Here is a 6,952-nt window from a genome sequence, read left to right on the forward strand (position 1 = left end):
AGGCCTTGGCAGAGTGCCCGAGCAGACCCTTTCTTTGGTGTGAGTAGGCAGCGCAGCAGGGTGGACAATGTGCCGAACCCCAAGTAACCTCCGATAGTCTCCCACTGTTCAGCGCTCAGAGGCGCGAATGGAATGGTTTGACACTATGGTGGTAATGTTAACAAGCACATTGGGGTACCCTGTCTCTGCAACATGGTTTGCTTTAGGATCCAATGCCGGAGGTTTAGTGCACTGCATAATGTTCTCATCCGTGAGTGCCCAACTGCGAGTATTTGGTGTCCTGGTTTTTGTGTTTTAGCCCCAGCATCATGCCAGTCCACCATGGAACAAAGTCCTCGGTCTGTCCCTTGACATGACTGAGGTCCTGGGCCCGGCCTCTGGCCTGCAGTGGGCACCATATATACTCTTTGTGTAATTCTTTGGTTATGACCAGAGCTCTTGGACTCTGCCAATGGCGTGGCGTCTGCTGGCTCACTCACGTTAAAGTTCTGTTTCTTTGCACTAACCCAGAGTCTAGCGCCAGCATCTCCGCTGCATGTTGTGCATGGCTGTGTGTGTGGCCTGCTTGGAGCAGTCATTGATGTATGAGTGTGCCGGAGTAATGGACACTTGCATGATCCATTTTAGGTCCCCCACTCCTCGAGCTCAGCACAAGCTGGAGGTGAGGTTGTTCTCCCCGGCAGTGGAAGAGCATTGCTGACACGTATGAAGCTGGAGGGAGGCCTAAACACCAAGGGGCATATTTAAGAGCCCCTAGAGCCATTCCAAATCCACATTAGAAATTTTCTTTACGCTAATGTGGCGTTAGAAGGCCAAAAAAGTTGTGCAATGCATGGCGCCACTTTGTAACCCTTTTCTCTACATTATGCCTGTGTCAGAAATAATGTATGCAAAGGGGGCATTCCCCATTAGGGGGGGCCCAAAAAATGGTGCAAGGAAATCTAAAAGATTTCTTTGCAGCATTGTTTTTTGGGCACGTTTAACGCCTGCTCAGAGGCGTTAGAAGGAGGCTCCCATTGCTTTCAATGGACCTCTAGTTTCTTTGCAGGATTAACACTGCTAATCCTGCCAAGCACTGACCAGCATCAACAATTCTGATGCTAGTCCCTTAATTACCGCCACGGTGAGCCATATTTTAAATACGGCGCACACATGGTTTTATTAGGGGGTCACTAAGGGGCGCAAGAACAGTGGTGCTGCGCTGTGTGCAGTGCCACTTTTCTTAAATATGCCCCTAAATGGGCAGAGAGGAGATTAGGCTCCTTTAGAAATGTTATCAGGACTTTTGCTTCTAGGATCTGCCGTGTAGCCTCCCGCTAGCACTGCCAATTGGTAAATAGTGGGGATGAATGAACGGCATCCTCTGTTGTTCAAGGTGAAAGGGACCCTTTAGGAGAGGCCAGCCTTCTTTCTCTCCCCTGATCACTCTTCAGCTAAACTAATGACAGCCAGGTGGAGGAGGCTCCCTCTGCCTTGTGCCTCCATTGAGCGTGCTCCCGCATGGAGACATCACTGCACACAAGCAGTGTCTGCAAACCAGCGAGAAGAGGACACTTGAAAGGAGAACTGACCCAAACTGGTCCTTAAAATGCTGCCAGTGGATCTGCATCTCCTGTCTGCTGTTGCTATGTGAAAGTGGGATCAACTGATCCACTTTGGGTTCCAGTTCCAAATTCTCTATGGCCAAGGAAGGGAGTGTTTAAAAGAGCACTCTGGAGACCGCTGCACAACCAGGGATGGAGTTTGCCTGTCAGCCAGCATCCCGGCGGTGAGGGCACTTCCCCTGTGTCTACCACTTGCTGTAAGAGCTGATTGCTTGTCCTGAAGTGCCTAGAAACAAGCCTGATTAGTGAAAGAGGGAAAAAGCTGCCATTCCTGGAAAAGAAGTGACTATCCAGGAGGAGTGGAATGCAACATGACCCTAGAGGGGTGGGTCTGCAGAGAAGGTGGACCGTGCACAGTGCTCTGCATGCTCGGACAGAAGGGTCCTGACTCTCATTTGAGATTCCTGGAGTTGATTGTCCAAATTGTGACGTAGCCTGATCACTCTGGTTAAAATACATTGGGGCAGATTTAAGAAAAGTGGCGATGCACCCAGTGTGGCACCACTTTTCTTCTGCCCCTTAGCACCCCCCTACCGCCACCATGTGTGTGCCATATTTAATATACGGCATACCATGGCGCAGGGTAGGGGGCAATAGCTTCAACATTTTTTACGCTATTTATGTACTGTTCAGGGTTAGCACCAAAATGTTGGCGCTATCCCTAAACAGTACGTAGGGCCCATTGTAACCAATGGTGTGCCCCCATTTAACACCTGCTATGAGCAAGCATTAAAAATGCCACAAAAATGTCGCAAAGAAATCCTTTAGATTTCTTTGTCCCGTTTTTATGGCCCCCCCTAATGGGGGAATGCTCCCCCTTGCATACATTATGCCTGGTTCAGGCATAATGTGCTGCAAGGGGTTACAAAGTGGTGCAGTGATTTTGGCCTCCTTGGGCCACATTAGCGCCAAAAAAATTGCATTAATGTGGCGCAAGGAGGCGCTAGGCCCTCTTAAATCAGGGCCATTATATGAGAAGCAGGGCACAAGGGGGGCTTAAGGATACAGGAGAGCAGATTGTTAGGGGTACTTAAAACTCAGGGGAATATTTAAGAAAAGTGGCGCTGCACACAGTGCAGAGCCACTTTTCTTGCACCCCTTAGCCCCCCCTGACACCACGATGCATGCACTGTATTTAAAAGTCTGGCGCTTTGCAGGATTAGCATCAAAAATTCTGATGCTACTCCTGCAAAGCACCCAGAGGCCCATTGTAACTAATGGAAGCCTCATTTTATTGCCTGCTCTGAGCAGGTGTTCATGGTGCCAGAAAAAGTGGTGCAAGGAAATCTCTTAAACGGGGGTAATGGCTCCTTTGCATACATTATGCCTGGCGCAGGTTATTAACTGCCCTGAACCGACCATGACTTTATCCCTTCCTGGTATATGATGTGGGTTACTAAAGATCCTCGACCCCCTCTGAGCATATACTTTTGCCAGAATTAATCACAGCTGGATTTTGCCACAGTATTCTACACAAGTCTATGGTTTTAAGGTCGAGCTTACTAGACAGCTCATGTGCTGTCATCTGCAAGACATATTGTGGCTTACCAAGAACAGAGAGGGGCTTGGACCTCTCCCATTGCTTCCTTCACTTGTAATTCTCATTTGCCTGCGTCTTGTTCATGTTCCGGCTTGTTAATCTTGTGTTTGTCCCTTCCATGGAGTATTGCCCCTTTACAATCTATTTCATTTCCATCTCTACTTCCATTGCTTGGTTTTCAAGCTACATTTTTAGGGTCTGCGAGTGCATGTGGTTGAGCATGCGTCTCGTAGGCAAGACGCTGTTGTCTTCAGTAAAGGGCTTGGAGCCCACCTGTCACTCACCATTTGTTGGTTTGCGTGGCACTTTTCTTTACAGCTTCACAATTTGTCAAGGCATGTCTGACATCATTTCCGTTTCTCTGTGTGGAGCAGGGATCAAGCACTAATTGATTTCAACTTAATAAGTGCCCGTCTGCTGCTCCCGACATGATCGAGGTACTATTTTGTTCTAACTTTCAGTGCCCCACAAACAGCAGGATTGTGACTTGCAAAAACATGCTCAGCAGGACAAACAAAATTGCAAAGTTGCATTCTTTAAAGCTAACTTTATTTTATTTTGTGAAGTTGCCTTTTCTCAGTTTCCACTCATGCTTTTTTTGTTTTTGCTTGTGGGCGCTGTTGTCAAAAGATGACAATTAACTTGTTTGAAATATGAGAGACCTATTCCATTGCAACTGCTTGTTTCTTTTGCGTTAGGCACTCCATGAGAGTGTGTGTATCTTCGACCCGTCTCACTCACGTATGTCTCGCCCCCTCCATTTCTTGTTGCTCTCTGTCCCTCCATCTTGCATTTGCCCGTGTGCTTCTCACCATTGCTTTCCCAACTCGCAACCTCCGTGTTGCTTTCCCCTTAATGTGTTGCTTCCGCCTTCCTCTCACCGCCTCCCTTGTTGCTTTCGCATCCCCTCCGGTATTGCTTCTGCTTTCCCCACTTCAGTCCATGTGTTGTTTCCAATCCTTCACCTATTTTTGCATATTTCATTTACTTTTTAATTATTGATCCACCTTGGATCAGTACCTAAAGTGAAAACAAAAGCCCCTGTGTTATTTTATAGGCATAAATGTGTGGTGTTAGCACCTACAAAATGAAGCAGCCGCTGCTGCATAAAATACTTTTGTTCCCTTTTTGGTTTTTGTTTAACCTTAGTCTTGCTGCACAGTATCGCAGATGCTGTGCAGTGTGGCTAAAAGCTATTGCAAAGCCAGAGGTCATATAGACAATACCTATTGGCTTTCCCAATGCTTGTTGTTCTTTGCTGTACTAAAGATTGTCACCCGAAATGTTAGAATATCTCTATGCCTCATTGTCAAAAGCGGACAAGCACAGTTTGTCAATAGTCTGAAAGGCTGGAGTAGTTTGCCTATAGAACCTCACGTGATGTGGTGTAAAATGCATAAAATAAATAAATGCAGGACCCAAGGTTTTTATTAGGAGGCCACTGCGGAATGCTAGGTTTGCCTTCTGTGAAGGATCCATAGTCTTGAGTCTACCTCATGCCATTTTTGTCCACTCCTCACACTCCCTGTCTCTTGGTCTCACTCTTGCAGGTACTTTTTCATATCTGCCTTGTTTGTCACAGTGTTTCTATTCAGGGGCGGCTCCTTCTCTATGGTGAAGGAGTGTTGCCCCACTGGCTGAGCCAGAAGCAGAAAAATAAAACAATAGTTTACTATTGATATGTTTCTGCTTCTGGCACAGCCAGCAGTGCAGGGAGGGGCGGGGCTAGGCCACAGGTGGTGGGAGGGGGGAGGAGGGGAGAGTGCACCTAAGTGCGCATGTGTGTTGGGCCGGCAAAACACACATGCGCACTTAGGTTTCTCCAGCCCGGCTGTGTTTAACAGCAGGGTTGGAGAAACTGCACAGACCCCCAAGGCTGTGTCTGAGCGGCAGTCCAAGCCGCTCAAACCAATCCTGGTGCTGCTTTCATGCTAAGTTTAGCTTGAAAGCAGCACCAGTTTTGCTGGTGAGCCTGTGCTGGTGTCCCAGCAGTGAATGCTGTGGCACCACAAGAGGAGCAACGAGCGAGGTGGCAGGGATGGAGGCAAGATAGGTGAGTTTTTTTTATTTTTATTTTATCTCTATCCCCCGCCCCTCTACATGAGTTATGCGTCAGTCGCCGCTGTTATTCTTGCCCTCCCTCCCTCTTTCTTTCATTTTTGTTTTTCTCTCTCCTGCTCTGTGTCAACATCTAGTGATATAAATAGGGCCCAGTCCCCAAAAATCAGTCCCATTTGGCCCCAACTACAACCACCAGCTCAATATGAGGACTGTGGTTACCCAAAGCTATACTTAAGTTCAGAGTTGGGGGGGTCTGATACTGATGTACCACTTTCTTCTTCCCTCTTCTACTTTTGGGAAAGGGATGGTGGTGAGGTCTGTACTCTTGATGGTGGAGGTGCTCTGGGTAATCCTGTTTCTATTCTAACTCATTCCTTAGGCATGAACTCCTTTCAGGACATTGATGAACCAGAACTAAAAGGCAGATTTACGAGCAGGGTTGTGTCGCTCTTCCACCACGCACCATGGTGCGAGAACGACGCAAGCCCAAAAATAGATTTATGAAGCCACGCAAGGCTACCTTGCGTGTACCTGAGTGGTTTCATAGATATCGAGTAAGGCAATGGAGTGGAAATCGCTGCGTGGCCTTACTCTCCGTAAGGGAGGCGTTCCATGGGCGTTATGTGGGTGTTCCCACACAACTCCCATTGTTTTGATGCATTCCCAGATTTACCAGAACTAATGAACCTTGGAATGTGTCAAAAAGATGTGCCACCCCAGTGAGGCGCTACAAGGAGAAATATTTTTTATTTCTTCTTGTTTTTTCCTCTTTCTATGTGTGCTGCATTCTCCAGTACACATAGAAAGGGGAAACATGCCTCGGGGATTGTTTTTGTGCAGGAAGGTGTCCTCTCCTGCACAAACACAATTCTCCTTAAAACGCAGGCATCCTTGCCCCATGGTGCATGGGTTCCTGTGTTGGCGCTAGGCTGCTCAGAGACTTCACATTGTTTAATGACGAGGTTGGTGGAGGGCTGTGCATAGAGCCATGAGATGGTAGTGACCGTTATGAAGCGGTTCTCCATCTATAAAGACATTGCCTGCTCTCCATAATATCAGGGGGTTAGTCCATTCTCCATATTGAATTAAGACCAATCCAATATGGCTGCTTCTTCTGTTGCTCTTTTTGTCTGGTCTTCCCTTTACCATGAAGTTGTGCCTTATTGTGTTTCTGCTTTTAAGTCTCAGCTTTCAGGGCACTAATTGTTGCTTCCTGAGTCTACCCCAAAGTTACCCTTACGTAGACAGCCATTAAGTAGTTTTTCTATTTCTTTTGAAGATGGAGTGGAAGGGAAGAGGACCTCAAGGGAAGGAGGAAGAGGGTGAAATTTGGAAGACATGGAGTAGAAATAGAAAATAAAAGAAAGGTGCCAACGAGGCAAAAGCGGCAGCAAATGCAGAGAGTTTGTTGGGGAAAACCATAGACATAATCAGTGAAGTACAATCCGAGGAATGGGGAATAAATGGAAAGATGAGAGATAGAAAAAGATGGTCCTGGGGCGAGAGTGGGCTCCGTCTGAAAATAAGGACTCGATGTGGAAAACACCCACTGGGAAAAAAAGGTATAAAAACAATGGCTCAACAAAAGGTGCGGAGACGCACACCCTATTAAAACCAAGCGTTGACAAAGCTATCACACCTGGACAGGGTAAGGTGGTGCAATGGTTATATTTTGTTTTAAAAAATTGGAAAACTATGTTTCTGCCTAAACTTGGTGACCATATACTTAACATGAAAAAGTTAAATG

Source organism: Pleurodeles waltl, chromosome 10 (genome assembly GCF_031143425.1).
Source record: "Pleurodeles waltl isolate 20211129_DDA chromosome 10, aPleWal1.hap1.20221129, whole genome shotgun sequence".
NCBI classification, from domain to species: domain Eukaryota; kingdom Metazoa; phylum Chordata; class Amphibia; order Caudata; family Salamandridae; genus Pleurodeles; species Pleurodeles waltl.